The sequence below is a fragment of the Drosophila nasuta genome, chromosome 3 (genome assembly GCF_023558535.2).
Source record: "Drosophila nasuta strain 15112-1781.00 chromosome 3, ASM2355853v1, whole genome shotgun sequence".
NCBI lineage: Eukaryota > Metazoa > Arthropoda > Insecta > Diptera > Drosophilidae > Drosophila > Drosophila nasuta.
In genome coordinates, this window is record NC_083457.1 from 49375271 (window position 1) to 49398693 (window position 23423).

The 23423-nt window shown below is 43.9% G+C and overlaps 1 long non-coding RNA gene across 1 annotated transcript in view; it reads left to right on the forward strand.

Annotated features, from left to right (window-relative positions):
- The window catches only part of LOC132791140 (uncharacterized), a 119825-nt gene that overhangs the window by 33069 nt on the left and 63333 nt on the right, over nt 1-23423 (forward strand). The window contains exon 2 of the long non-coding RNA XR_009632873.1: nt 8278-8302. This is a non-coding gene — a long non-coding RNA (uncharacterized LOC132791140). The remainder of the gene's footprint in view (nt 1-8277; nt 8303-23423) is intronic.

Genomic DNA, 23423 nt, shown 5'->3' on the forward strand with positions numbered 1-23423 from the left:
AAACACAAAAAAAAAAACACAGACAAACGCTGCCACCACGAGAAATAACTACAACACAAATAACAAATAACACAGCGACACTTTTGCAGTTCTTGTTTTTTATTTTATTGTTTTTTTGTTTTATTGCTTTTGTTCTTTTAAATGAAATGCAAGCAATCAACACTAAGCGGATCAATTCGTGAGTAGTAGTTCAACGAGTGTGCTTTGAGTATCGAGTAAATATTCATGCTGTTGCTGCTGCGCTTTTCCTCACACTACGTTGCTCTTTTTGTCTCTTTGTTGTTGTTGCTGTTGTTGTTATTTGTTGTCTTTCATTTGCATTGCACACAAAAGTTTTGTTTAATGAAATAAGCAAAGCAAATCGATTGTATTTCCTGTGTGTGTGAATGTGCTCGCTTTTTGTTCTTGTTGTAACTTAAACTAAGCTCTTTTCTTTTGCGGGCTTTTGTTTCAAAGCCACTCCCCTTCGCACCTCTTCGACACTGTGCCTCACTCCTTAATCAAATACACCCTGCACATTATGGACTGATTGTGTATTTGTTCAAGTGTCGTATCGGTTGTGGCTGCGGCTTAGCTGAATACCACTGCTTGAATATCTTCCCTCACTACGAGAGTGTGAGTCTCCATGTGTGTTGTGTGTGCGGTTAAAAAACGGCAATTCAATTAATTTCCGTTTGCTGTTTAAAGCCGTAATGAGCATTTAAATTGCTTTTGAATGAGGCCCTTTTGCGGTGTCCGCAATTGAACAAAAGGCATTGCAAATGCGCTGCTGGCCACACAGCTCTTTAGTTTGAAATATTAAGTGCATTGAATGCTATTAGTAAATGAACTTGAGGTATTGCCTTGGCGGTTTTCCATAGATCCACTATTTGTCTGCTTCGACACTGAAATCTATTAGTTCAATTGCGTTTGCCAAAACTCTTTGAAGCCGAAAAGTGTTTGCAAATTACGCATACGCACAGTTCTCCCCTCAAATTGTGGCCAACAAACACAAGTTGCGGATATTTCCGTATGTGGCGTCCACAACAGCGCAGACAAATCAGCCCAGTCGAGCATTTGAGTGGAATTTTATTTCGCACATGGCAATCAACTATAATTGTCAATGTGCAAACTGTTGATCAGCATAAGCACAGGGGACGATGGATAAAAGGGGGAGCGACAACACCTGTCAACGTCCGGCACAACACACACACACACACAAAAGGGGAGAACTTGCTGGCCGAAGATTTATGGGCGTCAATGCGAAATCCATTAAGTCAAAAGCTGTAGAACGATGCGTGCATAACCTTTTAACATTTATTGAAGTTTATTGAGCGACCCAGCGGGCAGCGAGCAGATGTCCACTGTCCACTGTCGCCACTTCTCTGCATCCACTTCTCACTTCCCAGGCAGTTACAGAGTCACAATCGAAAGTCCAGCTGCGTCTCAGTCTTCGTCTGTGGCTTTAGTTGTTATGCGACGAGCAAACGCGTTGCCATTATTCAATAGTCAAAGAGGCAGCAGCCATTTCAACTGATAAACGCATTCATTGCCTTTGTCTGTGTGAGTGTGTAAGTGTGTGTGTTTCTTGTGTGTATTGTCAACAAATTAATCAATGTTTATTTGCTAAGTAAGTTTGCCCTCAAGCCAGGCAGACTGAAAGGCATCGCAACCCAAGGCAAGGCAAGCCAAGGCTGGCTGTCAGGCGGCGCGTCAGGCTAATGTTTTGTTTCCTTTTGCCATTTCCTAGTTCCGGCCGTGTGTGCGTGTGTATCTCATTGTGTATGTGTGCGTGCGTTTCGTGTGCTGCTTTGCGCCTTTGTATTTGTGTAACTAATCGTGTTAATAGAGTGGATAATACGCCTCAGGTATGTGGAGGCGCCACTGAGTCTTCGAATGCCATTGGCGAGCACAACAATCGCAAAGCTAACCCATTGAAAGTGTTTGGGCATGTGTGTGTGTCAGTGTGTATGTGTGTGTTAGAATGCTTGGTTCATGGGCGAGCATCTGATTAAGCGCTGCTTATCGACGGCTGTTATTTGGCTTTGGGTCTTTGGGAATGGCGACAAAGCAAACGCAAACGCTTACACACACGTTGAGGCATTAAGTGTCGTTGGCAAAGTTAACGGTGCGTATGCGTAATATTCAATTTGAACAAATTACAGAGTACAGACAGAGGCAGAGACGGAGGCAGAGGGACCAAACAATTTCTTTATTTCGTTGCGTTGCGCTGAAAGGTAATTGCATGTGATTAACACAATTGATTGCTATCGATTTGTGGGCGTAGCCATCGACGCCACAAAACTATCAACAAAGTGGGTCATAAAAGCAGCAGCTAACAACAACAATAACGAGAAATAATAACCTATGGATAATTGAGTTATAAATGAAAGCAATAGGTTTGAAAAACTTGGAAAATTTAAATTACTTTATCGAATTATCGTAATCAATGTGACCCAGTTGTAGCTTACTAACTACGCTTCCTTCATATATATAGATAAAAGCTGTGTGTGAAAGTGATATGGTAGCTTTAGCTGTGGCAGGCAGCGTTGCAAATGGGCATCAAATGACGCAGCAACATTGTCAAAGCAATCGTAACAAATGAAGTCAGCTGCAAGTCTTAGCCTTTGCTTTGGCTTTTGCCTTTTTCCTTTTGGATGTTGTCTTTCTTGTTGTACCTGCTATCCAAAGGGTAGAAAGGTATTATAACTTTGCTAACAGGAAATGAATGTGACAGGCAGAGAAAGGCATATCCAACAATTTTGTATATTTTGTTATATGTTATATTTTAAATGTGGAAGTATACTTTTATATACGAAGTATAATTTTCGGTATATTTTTGGTATATTATTTTGATATAATTTTATAAATATACATTACTGTTTTGCTTTTATGAGAACCTCCGATACCATGTCATTCTAGTATGTTTTGTACTCTGTGGTATATGTGGTTGTCGGTATATTGCAGTATTTTTTGTACATTGTAGTATTTTTCGGTATTTTAACCGTACTCTTTTGTTTTATGCCCACCTCCGACACCATAAATATATATGAATATTGCAATAGATGTCATTCTATTATATTTGGTACTCTATGCCATATTTTGAATATGGAAGTATATTGAAATATCAAATATAGTTTTCTGTATAGTGATGTATTTTTCGGTATATTCATTTTTTACATTTTAACAAGAAATCTGCACAATTTTACTTTGATGGGCACCTCTGATACCATAAATATTACATTGATTGTCATTCTGCTATATTTAGCATTCTATGGTATATGTTATTTTGAACATTGGAAGTATATTGATATACCAAATACAGCTTCTGATCTATAGATTATATATTGTATTGGTTGTCATTCTGATATATTGTGTATTCTATGGTATAACGAAAATGTGGATGTTTTAATATATCAAATATAGCTTTTGGTATATTTTAGTATTTTTCGCTATATTAACTAGGTATATCAAAAAAATTCCGTAGATATCGAGTATTTCATAGTCGACCAATCTTGTCAGTAGCTTTCTTACTTCCTTTTCTTGTAGCCAGCTATTTTATGCAAGTTTCTGTCATGCTGCTAACTGAGATTGCCGACTTGTTTGTTGCAGTTTTGTGCCCATTTGCCACATTATTAATATGAAGCGTAGGTGACTCGGTTTGTGTCCGCTTACCTCAGCTCAAGCCTTGGTATCGAGTTCTGGTGTTGTCATACACTGACACGGTTCATGTGAAACGGTTGCGGCTCCAGTTGCCTTCAAGTGGCACAAGGCATGTTCCCCGTCTGGCATGTGAATTTATGGCAAACACGGAAATGCGAGCCGACTCAACCCAACTACCAACTACCAGCTACCAACTAGGAAACGACGACATTGCCGTCAATGGCAGGCAACCGCTGGATGAGATGGGCGGGTAGCGGGTGTCGGCAATGCACGCGTTGATTATGAAATGCGCCTCATTAAAAAACCCCAACTGAAGCCCAACAGAAACGCAAGTAACAGAGAGTTGTGCCCCATACACACACACACACACACACACACAAGCATTCGCTGCTGTCGATGGCAACTTCTGACCTAATTCGTTGCGGCTGGCAACAGACACAGATTGGAGTGGGAGAGAGTCGAAAGTGGAGTGAGTCAGGAGTGTTGGCCAACAGATGGGCGTCGTCGTCTAAAAAGTTTGTCGCATGATATTCATGCTGCGGTAAAAACATCATCAGCACTCGCAATTTGGCCCAATCTCTAAGTGGGCGACTGTCACACGCCTCGCAAATATTTTGATATGCAGCTGTTGCCGTTCAGTTGTCGTTGCCGTTGTCGCGTTGCCGTTCAACACACACACACACACATACACGAAAATCCAAAAAAAGCTAGCACAAATTGGCAGTGGAATTTTTCGCCACAATATTTTTACAGCTGACGCGAAGCGGCGACTCACAATATTTGGTTGGCCCACATATAGCACATATGTAGTTTTAGTTGTAGTTGTAATTGGAGGCCGTGTGCTATCAACTAATTTAGGTCTAAGCATATGAGTGTGATGTATTTGTGTATGTAAATATGTTGCATATTCATGTGTTTGGTTGCTGTTGCTATTTTCGGTCGCATAATTCAGTTAAAAGTTCGTCAAGATTAAAGTTCTCTCTCTACGCTCAACGTTCGACCCTAGACCCATTTCCTGGACTCGAACTTGCATGTTAATCGCTTGCAGGCAATGACCCAATTCTGTCAGCAGAATATCAAAAGACGCCATAGATACCAGGACAGGCGTGTATACACAGTCACATTCACAAGGCTAAGGACTGAGAGCTCTAGAGTCAGCGTTTGCTGCTTCCTCCCCACTCTCCTGACCATTTAACACTTTCATATTTCGTCGTCAGGTTGTTTACCGCCTCGGGGCAGACTTTTACTTACTTTACCCACACACACACACACATATATAAGCATACATATACATACACACATAGTTGGAGCCTCTCGCGCGTTTATAAATTTTGTCTGCTGGCGTCTAGCAAAAGCCGCTGCCATATTTGTGACTCCCCGGGCGCCCATTTTGGGAATGACAGCGGGAATAACGGCAAGGGTTAGAGAGAGCTCTCTTGCTTTGCTTTTTCGGGCTAGGGATTGCTACTGAGGGATTGGGGAATGGAACGAAAGCTGGGGAACAGCAGCAGCAGCAGCAGCCGGCAGCCGGCAACCGAGTTTCGCCTCGCTTTTTGTTTCGACTTGGAACGTGGCAAACAATTTATCAAACAAAATATGCACTTGAAATACACGTAACTATGGCAACAACATTTTGCCCTGCACATTGCACGTTGAGTGCATTTTTATTCAATTTTTAGATGTTTCTCTCGTCTTTCCCCTTTTCCCTCGCTTCTTTCTTTACTCTCTCCTATCTCGCTTGCTGGTGATAAAGTGCGCCAGTGAAATGAATTCGTAAGTGTCAGGAACTTGGAATGTGGCCCAGTTGCGTCAACGAATTTAGCGCAAACGATATTTAAAGGGATTTTCGTTAAAGCCAAGAGTGCAAAGGTATTTTAGCTTTATACGTAAATCGACGAGAGAGTCAAAGAGAGCAAAAGTGGAAAGAGAAATTTCTGTCAATATTCAATGTGAATTTTAATCCATGTTAAATTCCTCGACAACTGTGCATACTTGTTCTTTGATTTAATTTATTATTTGGCATACATTATTTATGGGCCGCACATTAACTGCAGTTTGTTGGCACATTTTACATTGTGGGCGTGGCGTGGCAACTTGTGTTGTTGGCAACTTGCAACTTGCAACTGGCTATGGAAATATTTGCCAAAGCCAAAGCGTCAACTTTTCAGCTCAGCGCCAATTAAAACTTCAATTATTCTAAGTATTTTGATTTTGTTAAATTGCACTTTGACATGCAATGGCGCCCTGAAGTAGCAGCAACGGAAGTAGCGTTAAGCAGCTAACATGAATATGTATACACTGCGTATACGTTATGTGTGTGCGATGTGATGTGTCGTTTTTAAAGATGTACAAACGCCATAGATACATTTGTATCTTTAAGATGCCAAGCGCACACACACATCCAAATTTGGAGCGTGTGCTCAATTTGTGCGGATCGTTGCACACATTAATCGTAGCACACGGGTTTTATTGATTTCCGTTGCCGCTAATGCAAACCAATAAATTTGCCGAATGAGTCGATTTGTAGGTTCGTCTCCCACATGCGACTTTGAGTGTGTGTCTGTGTGTGTGTGAGTTGGTTGTACCCACAATTTAGGCCTGCCAGAAGAACCGACAATAACAATGAACTGTTGCTATTGTTTGTTATTAGTTTTTATGACTGTGGCAGAGACTCTTGGGGGCATGCTACCGAAATGTAATTTGTCTCCATTTTTATCATTAAAATAACAATTAAAGCTTTTGTCTGTGTTGTCTGCGTTGTCTGCGTGTGTGCAGCTTGTAAATGTGTGCAGCATTTGCGGTCTATATATCATTATGACGCTCTCTGTGTATGTGTGTGTGTGTGTGTGTGTTCTGGATTATGTGTGTATGCCATTTGTTTTGCTAGTTTTATTGCTTGTAAACATTTATACTTATTGTTAGCCATTTGCCCAGATACAGACACAGATACACACACAGATAGAGATACAAATGACATGTTTGTGCATTTGTCGAGCGTGTTAAATTGAGCCTCTGTCGCAGTCGGTATAGTCAATCAATACGTTACTTAATTCATGTGTTTATGGCACCCTGAATTATGCTAATAACATTAACGGTAACGCTAATGAATAGCTGCAAGTCGTCGGACAAGGACCAAAACTGTAACCAAATGACGCCCCAGAGACACATTTAATTACTATGCCAAACCCAAGCCCCTAACACCCAAACCCAACTCCTATTTCAATTCAAATTCGTTGTTCGAATCCCGAACCCAATCCCAGCTACAATTCCATCAACAAGGCTTTTTCCATAAGTTTGCATGTTCAAAATGCATAAAACTGTCTATGGAACATAAACAGGACAGACAAACGCACAAACTCACACATATGATAGATGAAAAAACAGAGGAAGAAAGAGAAGAAAAGTACATAGTAGCAGTTATTGTAGTGTGAGTTCGACATGCTTTCAGCAACATGAAAATGCTTTATAGCTATTAAAAACGGCAATACATAAATTGTAAACTCTACTCTGAAGCAACAAAAACAACAGCAAAAAAATAAAAATCAACCACATCATATGTACAAGTTTTATTTGGTGTTTCATATCCAAACAAGAGAGAATGAGAATCAGAAAGTGAGAGGTATAGAGGTAGAGGGAGAGAGAGAAACACACAATCAGATATGCCAAATGACTCGATGCCAATCGCAGGCATTCCAAAAAACAAATTCGCCTCAATTGGTGCTTTAAGGATTTAGTTTTGATTTCGTTTCGTGTTAAACTTTGGTGAAATGTTGCAGAAAACGTTTCGCAGAATTCATTCATGTGTATTAGCTGGCATTTTGTGTGTAGCACAAAATGTCAATTTGTAGGTAAAAGCAATTGGAATTAAATGTCAAACAAACACACATACACACACAACCAAAAGGGGGGGAGTAAAAAGAAAATGACTCGCATATGGGATATTCGCTAGACGACATTTAAATGCCGTAAATATCCCATGTACTCACAAAATACAAAAGTATTTGTGTAATGCACACGATAAGCTCATGTATTGATCCACTAACATGTGTACTGCACGAGTGTGTGTGTGTGAATGTGTGGGTGGCTGACTATTTACTATGCCGAGTTTAACCCACTCTACAGTGATTTTTGGGTTAAACTTTTAGCGAGTTTGCCGGACGCCATTTTGGAATATTTTCATGGACCATTGGACGCCGTCTAAACAAATGAAGCGTCAGTTGCATGTGTGTGTGTGTGTGTGTACACTAATACAAATGCACTGCAGTGCCAATAATGTGTGCACAATCAAACAGAGGGAGGCGGAGTAGGAGGCGTAGACGGACAGGCGACACTTGACGTTGTACAAACGTGGCAACATGAGCAGGCAAAATACTTTGCATAATTTGACTAACAATTAAGCTCAAGTGCACACGTAGTCAACACACACACACACATACAGTAGCTGTTGTGTTTGCAGACACTGACATCAATTCATCAATATGAAGTTTGTTAATTTCCGTTGCCTACTTTTGTGCGCAAATGGTTAGTTAATTAACATTTTTTCCGTTTGATCATTAAATAGCTCATTTTGCTAATTTACTGTGTTTAACTGCATTAAATAATCACGTTCTTAAATCTTTGTTTTTCTACTTGCAGATTTACTCGTCAAAACAACTCGCAGGTAAATATCTAATATGAGTTTATTTTCTAAGAATTTTCTATATGTGTCCGTTGGCTTTACTCTTGCAATTTGCCAAAAGTATTTTTGGATATGCATTTCAATAAATCACACACGCACAAATGAAGACTAGGCTTTTTGTTTATGCATATTTGCATAGATAGTGAGTGAGTGAGTGAGTGAGTGTATTATTTGTTGCCTTTTACTATATCAAAGTGCTTGTATGTTTGCCTCTTGTTTCATGCTATTTGCCTGATGGCTGCCTGCAGTTGCAGCAAATGATTTTACAAACAGCAAACAGTATTTTACAAACAAAAGCAAACAGTGCACTAAATTGCAAGTCTACCAGAAATTTGACATCAAAAGATTTTTCATAAATATTTCCAATACTCTTATTTGCAAACACACTGACAATTAATATTACTCTGAGCTCAGAGAATTAATTGAAATTTTGTGATAGTAGCTGCAACACTTTAATGTTGAAGATACACAAAAAAGGCAAACTTACTTTATTTTTAGGTTGTTAATTAGGCAGCTTAACAGCATGCTAAGGCGGAGTATAAAATGTAAAAGTAGTGGGCGTCGTATTAGATTTTGTATGCCAATAAAAAGCACAACTCGCATCGTTTGCTTTGTAATGCAAATCGTACGCAAATGTTGCCAGAGAAAATATGAAATAAAGCCATCCCATCCCCAGTCTGTGTTGAGAGTCAGACTCTAACCGAGAGAGACAGAGACTGAGTCAGAGACTCGCAGCTCTTGGCTCTGAGTCGACCTATTACTTTGAGAGGGTTTGCATGCTGAAAGGGGTTATGCAAAGTCAAGCAACCTGAAAAAGACACATTTGTGATGCAAATTTGTGAGACTCTCGAGGTTGGGTGCTGACTTTCCATGGCAACGTGTAAATCAGGCTAAGTACGTGGCCTTTTTGGTCTTTTAGCTGCTGCCAGCCAGTGCTGCCAGTGCTTTTGTAGTTTGTGTGTCGCTCTGCGACGTTGTGCGTTTTGCCAACGAACCTTCGTCCTCCCTCCTCGCTCCCCTTCAAATACACAAAATAAAAAAAAGAGCGTAGCAAAAATGAAAATATGCAACAATTTTTGCCATCGCACCGCTGTTTGCCCAACTTTCCAAACGGTTTTTTGGGGGGTTGAGTTGGGGCTTTAGGCTTTCGGGGCTTGGGTTGAGTTTTTAATATGAGAGAAGTCGCTGTCGCCGTTGCCGTCGCCGGTGCCGGCAAGCAGGTGAATCTGAGCACTCAAAGCTTGTTTACACGTCGCAAACATTTGGCCGACATTTGCTTTGCGAATCGCTTTTGCTAGCCATGGAATAATTACATATGCATGACATGACAGTCAAAGCCAAAGCCAAAGCGTGGGCGTTACCAATACACACCATATAGTTACATATGAGAATGAATATGATGAGCATACACTGCGTATGTGCAACAACACATATATAAACGCGCACATACAGTAAACAGTAAAGCAATTGCGAGCTATTGAAAATTGCGCATACGCCATGGGCGCCCCCCAAGCGTTTACTGTCCGTCCGCTCACGTAGCGAGGGCCAAGCCAGCCAATTGTTGTTTTAAATTAATTAATTTCGTTTTCATTAGCAACAGCAGCAGCAGCAGCAGAAGCAGCGGCAGCAGCAACAAGAACAACAACAACAATGTCGCAAATGAAAATAGAGAAAAACGCTTTTGTTTTTAATTTTATGTTTTCATTTGCCATTATTTTTACGCTATTTGCCAATTTGCGCGCCGTTGTTTCATTTAAAGCGATTTTCGCGCCCCACTAATTATTATTTAAATTTTGATATGCAATGTGCCGGTCAACAACAAATGGGATTATTTAAATAAATAAATGCATGCGGAAAATCAAGAAGTTAGCGATACACAAACACACAAAAACACATTGCGCCCAATTAACAGCACACATAAAGCAGAGCAACATAACAGATATCGTAGACTATATCGAACTGTTTGCAGCATATTTTAGTTATCGATATGCATAAAGAGATAAAACACTTTAGTGTATTTTAACGTCGACTTGCAGCGCTGATGAATAAAACAAAAAATCGAAGCATTTTTATACCCGCTATTCATAGGGTAGAAGGGTATTATAACTTTGTGCTGGCAGGAAATGTATGTAACGGGCAGAAGAGGCATCTGTATATTCCTGATCAGGCTAAATAGTCGATACAATATAGCAATGTCAATCTGACCGTCTGTCTGTCTGATCGTCCGTATCAACACTTAGATCTCAGAGGCTATAAGAGATAGAGAAATCCTTTTTTTTTGCCACATCACTTCTGATGCTTACACGCAGATCAAATTTGTTAAAAACTTTTGCCACGCCCACTTGCGACCACACAAATCGATAGAAGTCGTATAACAACGGTTATTTTAAAGCTAGAGTCTTGATGTTATGTATATTCATTAAGAACTATAGTATTAAAGATTCCTGAAAATTTGGTTTGCGATCAAAATTGTAGAAGTAATTAAGAAGAATTTTGCTTTTGCTGACAATCTAGTATATTTGACACTCTATGGTAGACTTTCAATATATATATATATATATATATATACTATGTAGATACACTAATGTGGCTCGTGGTATACTTTAGTATTTTTGTGGTGTATTAACTTGGTATTTCTTAAGGTTAACACCGTACTGTTTTACTTACTATTGATCTTAGATGCTTTGTCGACAATCTGGTATATTTTGAATGTATTACTTTATCAATATACTAAATATAATCATCGGTATATTTTTAGTATTTTGGCTGACAATTTTGTATATTTTACACGCTATTTATTTGGTAAATTTTAAAATAAATTCCACACTGTTTTGCGTGTATTCACAATGGGTAGCCGGCATCTCACAGTAGAGCATGCTCGACTTTCTCACTTGTATTTTTTCGTGCTACTGCGCGGATAGTCAATTGCAATTATTTTTTATCTCTTTGGCAATTGGCATTGTCTGGCAATTGTGCGCATTGTTTATAAACTCATTTTGCATTGTAATCCGCCGAATTGGCAAGCGAAGCGCCCTCATGCGTGCCTACTGAGCGTAAAGCGTCCTCCCCCTCCTTCCCCAACATCGAATGGGGTTTGGGGTCTGAGGCATTACAATGTAATTACATCAAATGCAACTTTGTCTGTATGTGTGTGTGTGTGTGTGCTGCAAAATGTACGCGAATTATAGCCAACAATGCGCCAAGCTTCATTGGCGTTGAGTGCAGAGCGGGAGAACAAAGGGGAAGGAGAGAGGGTGCAACTAGATGCTGAGGTTAAAAGTCGGACAGACATCGAGTCGAGTGCTGCGTGGGCGAAAATTTTCGTGGCATTAGTCCGTTCAGCGTGGAGATTTTAAAGCGTCAAACAACAAAGTGAAATTTTAATGCAAACTAATGCAAAATCTTTCGATATAAAACAAGGAAAATACACACACACACACATACACACACACAAAAAGGCAACACGCGCAGCATCAACAAAATAAATTGAAAAGCAAAATGCAAAGTGCGCGCCCGCCGAGGCGTGGCAAAGAGGCGGCGAGAAGGCGTGGCATGTCCTGGCCTGGCCTGGTCTGGCTTGGTCTGGCGCTCATATCCTGCTCGACGGGTTGGCTCCTCCCGTCCGCCCACTCGCAGCTATTGCCGCTGCCGCACTCGTCCTTGGCGCAGCAAGACAAATGAGTCTGCATCAATCTTAATTAATTATTTAAACGCAGCGGGCATGGAAATGACTGCTACGGCATTAAAGTAGTGTCTACGCCTCTGCAAAAGCCAACCAGCTGCTCCAGTACTCACTCGAGCTCTTCTTACTCTTTCACTCTCTCTCTCTCTCTCTCTCTCTCTGGGTATCTTTCCCTACTCTCTCTTTTGCATTTGCATCTGCGTCTGAATCTGACTTGGGAGCCCGGTTGTGAAGCCACAGCTTTTGACTGCTGCCGCGTGTCTTTTGCTGCTGTTGCTGTTGCTTCGGTTGCTGGTTCTTCTGCTTCTTCGTCTGCTGTTCCTGTTGCTCTTGGTGCGGCTCTCGGTGCTGTTGCTCTTTGCCATTGCCTTTGCCATTGTATTTGCTTTTGTTATTGCTTTTGTTTTTGTGTTGCGCGTAATTAAAACGAAAGCCTTTTGATATTTAAATTATTTTTCATAAATTGCATCGCAGCAGCTAAAGCGACAGCTTCACGCCAACAACAACAGCAGCGGATTCGCTGATTGCCAGCAACGAAGTCTACATACTCTAAGGTAGTCGAAAGTAGTAGAATTAAAGCTCATCGAAAAGAATTATTTGAAATTGAAGTCTTTCACTAATTAAAGTTTTATATTTGAAATCGCTTAAAAGCTATGTCTGACATTCTGGTTTATTTTGTACCAGAAAGTACGAATATACCTGGTCTCGTATTTTGAATTTAAAAATCGGACGCCTCGAAAATTTTGCGGAAACTATAATTGTCATAACATTAGGGTATATCTAAGTTCTCGCCATATATTTGAACATTTAAATGAATAAATTATATTATATATATGCTTCTACATGCTTTTATAGAAAACTTACATCTAACATATTTGTATCTTTTCAATATTTTATAAAAAAAAATAACAGAAATAACAAAAAGAAACAAGTAACTTTAAGTACAAAATATATAATAAAACTATTTTGCGAAAAACATAATTATCTGATAAAGTATTTAAAGTATTTGGGCATTTAATTTATTATAGTTTAACATTCAATAAAATAAATTATGTTTGTATTTTTAGCATATCTACTTAAAACGAATAGAACTCTAGCTTTTGAAAGAGTACTTGTCTTATCTGTCATCTCTTCGTGTTTACTTCACATTTGCTGTCTGTCGTTTTTCCTTTGCATCGTTTTAATTCAGAATCGCAGCCCCAGGACTTGCATTAGGTTAATTTGCTGTGACTTGAGTGTAAATTAAGTCAGTGCGCTGCCACTGAAAGTGAGGTCAGCATGACAACTGCGCTCCATTGCCACACATGGGTCAAAGCACAGAATAGTCAATCGTTTGACTTCCCTCACAAGGTAAACTGTCACATAGAGTCGAAACATAAAGGCATGAAAATCTCTGGCTTCTCTTCATTCGCTTTAGCTTTTCCCTTTCTCTTGTACTCTGTGGATTCTCACCGTTTGCTGCTTAGTAATTATGATTAATCTCATTTAAATTAAATGGCTTAATTGTGTGGCGCGCGTCTTGTCATTAAATGATTTTTATCAGCACCACAAAATGTAATTTGCCTCAGTGAAAATGGTGCGAGTGTTGTTGTTGTTGCTGTTGCCTGCTGCCATTGTCTAGCTGTCCTCAATCCTTGCCACCTGCTCTCCACTCTCCTTTCTTTCTCTGTCTCTGTGTCTCTCATTTGCAGTATTTTAGCCACTAATGAATACAGTTTTCGTATTGGATTTTCCGAGCCAAGTTTTCAGAATGCCCAACTGTCTGTCTGAGTTCAGGTTGCAACTGTTGCTGTCGCTGTCGCAGCTCTCATTCTCGCTGCTGCTTATATTGTTGAGGCTCGGAAGTGGAATGAAAATGAAAATGACATTTGCAGAGACTTAAATTCATGCTTTTAGCATTTAATCCTTTTATCACGGCGCAATGAAATGAACAGCAGACAGCAATAGCCAAGCACCGACCACAGCCGCCTGCCAGTTATTTCTTGTTGCCTTTGTCTTAGTTATAGTCTCTGTTGTACTCTACGTTGTAAACGTGATTAAAATAAATATATGATAAAATCATAAACTGTTTAAACTATGTGTTTTGTACATTTTAATACGCTACCAGAACACCTTTAATTTGTTAAATATGCGTGCTTCTTTTTTTTTTCAAATTATATTTAATATTTTTAAATTTTAATCAAGAGATCAATTTAGAGATTTTTATTTTAATTTAACTTTAAATTGTTGTACTAAATGTACTAAATACTCTGAAAAGCCAAAATTTCTAAAGTCAAAAACATTTGTCATAAAAAGTGTGTTCTTAAAATAAGACTACTTTAAGAACAAATTCTTAAATATAAGAACTTTATTATGGAAAGTGTTAAATTCTTAAACCGAAAGACCATATTTAGGTTACAAAATTCTGTAAACCATCGAAATTCCTATAAAGTTTTTGATTATAATCATTTAGTAAAAATAGTTTTGTCTTAAAATTATTTGATTTTTCCTCTTATTAAAAAATTACCTTGTGTCTTTTATTAAATGTTCTAGTAATCAAGATTCGTTTTCTAACATTAAGATTTTCATTTTCTTGTCGCTCTTATTAGACCAAAAATCTTAGTACGAAGACCAATATCTTGGTTTACTCAATTTTTTTTCATTGTAGCTAAAAAAATCATGCTGCTTTATTTAAAGCAATATGAATATGAATATTTATTCATAAAGTTTAGCTCTCGAATGCAATATATTTTTTTGAGACAGCTTTAATATGCTGAGGATGCGTGCTTAATTTTTCGCTTTATGATATTTATGTTTTCATTCAGATTAATTATACCTGTTTGTGGCGGCGCTGAAAAGTGTCCAAAGTATTTTCCTTCCCGAAAATAAAAACACTCGCGGTTTTTTCACTATATATAATTAGTTTATTTAGACTTGGCGGGTTATTATTGCGCACAGAAATTGGGGGGTTTTGTACCGATTTACAATAGACGAGATTTGTAACTGACCCATGGAAAAAAGCCGACGGCATTTCGGCGATCTATGCTGAGCGCGGCTCAGCGGTGGTGAGTTGTGGGAGAGAGATGCTGAGAGCACTGGAGCTTGAGTGCATTCTTACGCACTGAGCGCATTGCTAGTGAGCGAAAAAGCTTTGAGTGCTTTTCGGTCGGCGGAGCGGAGGTGTGCCTCTCACTTAGCAATGCGCTCGCATCAACATTCTCCCCCCCTTGCAATATTGGGATTGCAACGGAACACCTAGTAGCACGTGCCGGACAGAATCCAGCCCAGCGTGGAATTCTGCGCCATAGGCAGTCCGCCTTGGCCCGGGAGGATACCCGGTAGCACGACATCAGGGTAAACATCAGCCCCCAAGACTGCCGAGATCGATGCCGAGCGGAACCAGTCCTTGTCAGCCAACACGAGGTTACTGAAAGAACTGGGCCCGGCTGGAGTGACAGTCCTGGCGGGCGTCGTTGTATGGAGCTGCGGATCAGTTTTGAAGACGACCTCCCGGCTCATGGGTGACGTCTTGGAGCGCAACGTTGCCGTGCACACTCCTTCTGCGCCCACGCGAGTGATGGAGAGGCCCATGGCCACTGCCATCGACTCGCTGATGCGGCTTACAGGACAGCACGGATCAATGAGCACTCGCGCCTCGAAGGCCGTCTTCCCCGTGGCTAGCCAGACCGCCGCGGTGGGGAGAATACTGACTCCCTTGCACTGGAGTAGTGCCGTCAATGACAAGGCGGGGCTAGGCACGGGCCTGGTGTGTGGGGAAGTGGGCCGGTCCATCCGGGATGACGATGGTCCTCCTCTGGTGGGCGCCGGGTGGTCGCGTCGGCCCCTCGGTCGTCGCGCCAACCGCTGCCTGGGTTTAGGGTCTCGCATGTGCAGCATGGAGTGGTGGTCCTCACCACAATGCCTGCACCGTCCACCGCTGCGGCAAGTGCCCCCGGAGTGCTGATGAGCCAAGCAGTTGGGACAGTACTTATTTACAAGTACTGCCCGGAGCCGCTTCTCTGGCGTCAGCTGGGCAAACCGTGGACATTTGCGCAGCGCGTGGACACCGCGGCACACCCTACAGCGGAACGAGTTTGTGCCGGGAGGCACATACTCACCCCGCTGAGGGGCGGCCCGGCGAGGCACGGAAACTCCGCGCGGAGTAACCAGTGCCACCGGTGCTGGAGAGGGCTCGGACTCCATCGGGGCGACTTGCCTCGGCGGAGAGCCGGCAATCGGAGGCGAAAGGGAGCGCGCTGGCGAGAAGAGCCCTCGCAAGCTCACTCCGTCGGACAGGGTGCAGGATGATCTTCTGGAGAACGCCATGGTAAACTGTAATGGGATGAAACCAAAAGGCGAAAAAAACAAAAGGAAGAGAAAAAGAACAAAAAAACAATAGATTAAATGAAGAACATGGCGCGGGATGAATTGCCTAAGCCGGAAGAGGAAACCACAGGATAGTGGATGGCAGTAGAGAGAAGAATAGGTGACTCAGAGCGCGTGTCCCGTAGGAAGGAGGACCAGCTTTGCAACTGGTCGGCGGAAAACACCACGACACGTCTGGATGTCAACCACACGGACCCTTTCATCAGCGCCTGGGCAAGCGGTCAGCACACGCCCGAGGCGCCATTCTTGTGGCGGTATATTCTCCTCTCTGATGACCACCATGTCACCGATTTGGAGATCGCGTGAAGGTGACTGCCACTTATTCCGCTTATGCAATTCCTTCAGATATTCGTTCTTCCATCGCACACAGAAATGCTGATGGAGAGCCTTGAGCCGTTGCCAGCGGTTGCGGATGGACTCCACATCCTCTCTGGACTCTGGCTCCGCCATGGAGAGTAGCGGACCCCCGATCAGGAAATGACCGGGAGTAAGTGCCGCCAAGTCGCTCACATCCTCTGACATAGGAGTCAAAGGCCGCGAATTGAGGCACGCTTCAATTTTAGATAGGAGGGTGGAAAGCTCCTCGAACGTATGTTTTACGGAGGAAACCGTCTTGTAGAAATGCGTCTTGAAGCTCTTGACGCCCGCTTCCCAGAGACCCCCCATGTGAGGGGCACCAGGTGGGTTGAAATGCCATGCAAGACCTTGATGGCTGTGAGTGGTGACAATCAGGTTGCGGGTGCTCTCCACAAATTCTTTGGAGAGAATGGAGGAGGCTCCGACGAACGTTTTCCCGTTGTCAGAGTACATGTGGAGAGGGCACCCGCGCCGTGCCACGAATCGGGAGAAAGCTTCCAAGAACTTTTCCGCTGTCAGATCCGTGGTCGCCTCAAGATGGATTGCCTTCGTGCTGAAGCACACGAAGACACATACGTAACCCTTCGTAATCTTGCAGCCCCGTCCGACGTAGCTCTTGACGTCGAAGGGACCGGCGAAGTCTACTCCGGAGTTAGTGAAAGGTCGCGAAAAGTCGACCGGGCGCTTGGGAGATCACCCATCAACTGCGACTGGAGCTTGCGGCGATGAATCACACAGGTCTTGCATGCACTAATCACTGTCTTCACCAAGTTCCTTAGCTTGGGAATCCAGAACTTGGTTCGGACCAGCCGCATCACCAATTGGTTGCCTCCATGGAGGGAGACTTGATGCGTGAAGGAAACCAGGAGGCGTGAGAACATGCAGCCGAACGGGAGAATTATTGGATGCCGTTCGTCGTAGGATAAGGAGGTGGACGCTCTTACGCGTCCACACGAACGCAGGACACCTTGCTTGTCAAGGAACGGATTCAAGCTTAGGATATCGCTTGACCCGATTAGACGATTATGGGACCGGAGGGAAGCACACTCTTCGCGTATACCCGATTCTGAGCCTGTACAATCAGCCTCTCTTGAGCTTCTGCAAGCTCTTGAGAGCTGAGCGTCTCTGGAAACGAGACCTTGGGTTGGCGGCAACGCTGGGCAAACCTTCGCACATACGCAAACACTCGGAGCGCTCGATCGAACCTGGAGAAACGGTCGAGGAAGTCCTCACATAGGACTTGCGCTGCATGGACCTTCACCGCTCGACACTCCAATTCAGTATCGAGCCCAATGACCGGTGAAGGCCACTGCGCTCGTGAGTGCGTCAGCCATTCGGGCCCCTGCCACCAAAGGCGACTGCCCAGTAGCTCTTGCGGCGAGACACCGCGGCTTGCCAGGTCGGCTGGATTGTGTTCGGAACGAACATGCTGCCAAGTGCCATTCACCGAGTGAATCTTGGCCACTCGGTTCGCCACGAAAGTGGTCCACTTGCATGGCTGCTTGTCCAACCATGCCAGAACGATAGTGGAATCTGTCCACAGGTACGTCTCAGCGTCGGGGGTGGGAAAATGTGGTAGGAGGGCGGCGGATAATTCTGCCAACAGGAGAGCTCCGCACAGCTCAAGACGAGGTAGAGAGACCGTCTTGATAGGTGCAACTCTAGTCTTCGCTGCTAGAAGGCTCACAGACACTTGTCCACCTGTTTCCACACGTGCGTAAAGAGCGGCTCCATACGCGCTTTGAGAGGCGTCGCAAAACCCGTGGAATTGGATTTTTGCGCCGGGAGCGTAGTTGGTCCATCTAGGAATGCGGATGTCCTGCAAGGACGAATAGTTCCGCAGAAAACTGATCCACTGCTCTGTGAGATCCGCCGGTAAGGAGTCGTCCCAGCCGATTTCTTGCTTCCAGATTTCTTGCATAAAAATCTTGGCCCAAATGACCACAGGAGCAAGCCAACCTGCAGGATCGAACAACTTGGCGATCTGCGACAGCACTCTCTCTTACTGAAAGATGGTTTGGACACCATCTCGGCGGTGACGAAAAAGAACTCGTCGGACGTGGCCCGCCAACGAATGCCTAGCGTCTTTGCGACACTAGCTTCGTCGATCTCGAGGAAGTCTGCACAGAGCAAGTGATCCTTAGGGATTCTTCTCAGCACATCTTTCGAGTTCGAGGTCCACTTACGCAAAGGGAACCCAGCACTCGAGCGCTGTTCGAAGCTCATCTATAGCAGACACCGCAGCCTGCTTAGTGTGAGCTCCTGCTAGGACGTCATCAACGTACATATAATTGGCGATGATGTCACTAGCAAGGGGGTACCGGTCGCGAACATCACTCGCAAGCTGATGCAGAACGCGGATAGCCAGGTACGGAGCACAGTTCACTCCAAAGGTGACTGTGTTGAGTTCAAAGTCGCATAACTTCTCGTCTGGAGTACGGAAGAGCAACCTTTGAAACCGGGTGTGGTTGGGATCCACAAGGATTTGCCGATACATCTTGGTGATGTCAGCGTTGAAGACGAACTTGAAAACCTCCATTTCAGGATTTGAATGGTCAGGTCGGATTGAAGGATTGGCCCAGTGTGGAGGATGTCGTTCAGACTCTTCCCGTTTGAAGTCGGGCTGGAGGCGTTGAATACAACGCGGAGCTTTGTGGTGGTGCTGTCGGGCTTGAGAACAGCGTGGTGCGGCAAATAGTAGTTGCCGGAACTGGATGGGGGGACTTGAGTCATGTGACCCAAATCCAGATACTCTTGAATAACGGAGTCATATTGTTCCTTCAGAGAGTCGTTCCTCTTTAAACGGCTCTCGTTTCTCAGGAACTGAGCGAGAGCGATAGCCCTCGAGTGACCCAGGTCAACGTGACCAGGATCGCGGAATGGGAGCGTGACCATGTAGCGACCCGTTGAGGTTCGCACGGTCGTGGCGTTGAAGTTAGCCTCACAAAAAAGGTCAGATTCTTTTGCTGGGCTAGCCGGCAGGTCCTCCACCTCCCAAAATTTGGAGAGGAGTTCCTCCAATGGCGGAGTTCGCTCGACGGACAGTCGAGCTGAAAAGGACGAAATGGATTTTGAAATGGATCCCGACACAGGGCCAGTCAGGATCCAACCGAAAATGGTCTCTTGACCGAGGAGGGTCCCACAAAAGTTAGGGTGAGAGCCGCCGAGCAGAATGGACGGGAGGATGTCAGCGCCTAGTAGCACATCAATCTGCGAACTCTCATAGAATTTGGGGTCTGCCAGCTGGATGCTGGGCAGATTTTCGAGGAGTGTTTGTGGGACGGAACATGAGGGCAGATTCCCCGCTAACTGGGAGGACGTACGCCGACGCCTCGATCTGCAAATCGGGTCTGACCGGGGAGCCAATTAAGAATTGGCAAAACTTTCGGGGCTGGGCTGCCACAGCTTGTGTCAGCCCAGAAACGCGGGCTTGCACGGATGTATACGGCATCCTCAAGCGCTTGAACAACTTCTCTGAGAGGAAGGTGGCTTCTGATCCGAGTCGATCAGAGCCCGAGCTGTATAACGGACGCCGAGATGGCATACGTGAATGACAGCTGTGCTGAGCAGAACACCTTGTGTGTTAACTGCCACGAAAGATTGGACGTTAGCTGACTGGGTGGAAGTGGACTGTATATGAGATGGAATGGGGGTTGTGACTGTCGGCGCCGGGCTCACTCGATGCAAGAGTGTATGATGACGACCCTTGCAAGTAAAGCAGCTGTGCGCACTTGTGCACTCGGCCAGGATATGGCCTCGTGCGAAACAATTTAGACACAGCTTCTGTTGCTTTATATAATTGACCCTATCATTGATACCCATCTGGAGGAAACGAGGGCACAAACGAATCGGGTGATTCTCCCGGGAACACAACTTGCAGGACTGGGTTTTTGAAGTTACCCGACTCTCAAAGGAGTTTACCTGCTTGGCGACGGGGGCCTCCTTACGTGAGGCCCGTGGAACCGTCGGAGCGCTCGTGCTGGCTGACACTTCCGCTATCGCTTCTAGGGTGCGATACCGTTCTAGAAGGAAAGCGTTCATGTCAGCCCACGTTGGAACGTCGCTCTTATTCTGTATGGACTGTTCCCAAAGAGAAAGGGTCAATTTGGGGAGCCTCGAAGAACACAGGAAAACCAGGATGCAATCCCAATTCTCCGTGTTGATCTTTGAGTGCTCTAAGGCCGTCAAGCACCCTTGGATGGTGCTCTGCAACTCTTGAATGGCTGCACCCGACTCTTGCCCAATGGCGGGCAAATTGAAAAGGATACGCAGCTGACTGTTCACGAGCAACCGTTTGTTCTCAAAACGCTCAGTCAAGCTGGACCACGCCGACTGAAACCCTTCATTGGTCAAAGGAGACTTTGACACAATGGCATGGGCTTCACCGCTGGTCTTGGAGTTGAGATGGAAAAGTTTCTCAACTTCCGACAGTCTAGGATTTCGGATGTAGATAGCCGTGAATAAGTCTCGGAAGGTGGGCCAGCGAGTGTAATCGCCTCCGAAAACTTCGGTGTCGCACGGAGGTAGGCGACACCCTGTGGACACGAACGGCACGGCTTGGGGTTGTACGGGTGTACGGGGAGTGATGGCCTGGGAGGCATCAGCTATTTGCTCACTTAGCTGAGCGGACCACTGCTCATAGAGAATATAGCAGTAATCATATTTTGCCTGAATGGTAGGCAACTCGTCTGTCGTCATTTCATCCGACATGACGCAGGAGCAAGCCTCGTACTCCTTCTCGACCTTGTCCCACAAGGCACGCATCTGGTCCCTCCGGACCTGGCACGTGTACAGGGACGCGCTGTCAGTAGAAGCATTGTTAAGTCGCGACGCAAAGTGACTGACACGGTCAGTCGCGGCGATGAACTTATTCAATGCCGAGTCTACCACATTGTGTGCCATTTTGCTGTGAGAACGCGTAACAATTGGCAGCCGAGGAACTGGGACGGAAGCAGCCCTGGTCGAAGGAACCGACGGAGGTTTGGTCACGAGGATCAGAGGCTTGGTGCCGGAAATGGGCGAAACACTAGCTGACCGTGCGGGGATCGGTGATGTGCTGGATGCACGAAGAGCCGAGTCCTTCTTGGATCTAGGCACAGGGGGGTTAGGCGAAACTCTAGCGGCGCTAGTAGAGGGCACGGACAGTCTAGTTTTAGTCTTATCGGGATTGCCCGTTGACATGCTACGCACGGAAGGTAGGAAGCCGCTGGTTAGAAAACCAGAAAATCACAGAAAATATACCAAAAAAAAAATACCAAATGGAACTTGGTTTTTTTATATATCCGGAAACGGCCCAGAAGATGGAAACGAAATGAAAGGCACGTAGCAACTAGTAAAAGAAAAATACCAAATAAAAATACTGGAAAAAAATACCACAGGTAGTGCTGAGGTATTTTGTACCCCAAATGGGTACGGACTGCGGACACAGGAAACGAACGCAAAGGGGGCCGGGGGAAAATTCCCGCGACAATCAAGCGAACGATTGTCGGAAACAAGAACAAAAAGACACGAAAATAAGAAAAAAAATACCACGAAAATGCAATACGCTGGAAAAAACACAAATGTGGTTAAAAAAGCGCTGGATGGAAAAATAATAAATAAATTGTCACAGAAAAAAAACAACAACAAAAATTATTTATGTATTTAAATATGGAGATGTGGTGGACGTATAATTGTGATTATATGTAGGTGTGTGTATGTGTGTGTGTATGTCTATGTATGTGTGGACACTGGCTGGAGGTAGCCTATACACCGACACTTGAGCTGGGAGTTGCTCTCAAATACACACACTAAATAAATCACTTGAAACAAAAAAAAAAGGAAAGGGTAGGGTATGTCGAGTGCGACTACCGCTGCCCTGCCAATCTATTACTTCACTCGTAGAAGTACTTATGCACGCGGTTAAGCATGCACAACAGTATGTACGTATGTATGTATGTGCTTGCACTGCGCTGCCAACGTCTAAGCAAGCGAAATGCACGTATATTTGTATGTAACACAAATGAGAGCGAGAGCAAGTGCGGACAAACAGCGAATGCACAAGAGTGCGTGTGTGTGTGTTGAGAGAGCGCGAGAGCAAGCGCGGCTGCAAGCCGGTGCGCTTGCGGACAAAAGAGAGTGCACCGAAATATGTGTGTATGTATGTATGTCGGCAATTACCGCGACATACAAACGTACAAGAAATAACGGACAAGAATTAAGCAAAACGAAATTCTGGTACACAACTTGGATTTAACTAAGTTAATTAATTCGTATGATTATATATGTATGGAGTATACAATATATAATCCTCGCACTTTAAAAAATGATTCTCTTTGGATAATTTACACTTGTCACTGCACTTGCACTTGCAAAAAAAAGAAAAACACACATGCATACATACGTACGCGATTGGCGGAAAAAACAAATATAATTATTAATTATAAATGTGATTAGGCAAAAAAAACCATAGAAAAGGTCGTCCGAAGAACAAAGAAGTCAATTGGCAAAAGCTATGGAAAAAACTTTTGCGCAATATGGCGGAATGGAGGGGCGGACGACCGTGGTAGAAGGAATAGGAAAGAAGCAAAAACTAGTGGCACTTATCTGCGGATGTAAAACTGGAACGATGAAAAATATATTGTTGATGATCCGGCTCGAAGGACCAATGTTTGTGGCGGCGCTGAAAAGTGTCCAAAGTATTTTCCTTCCCGAAAATAA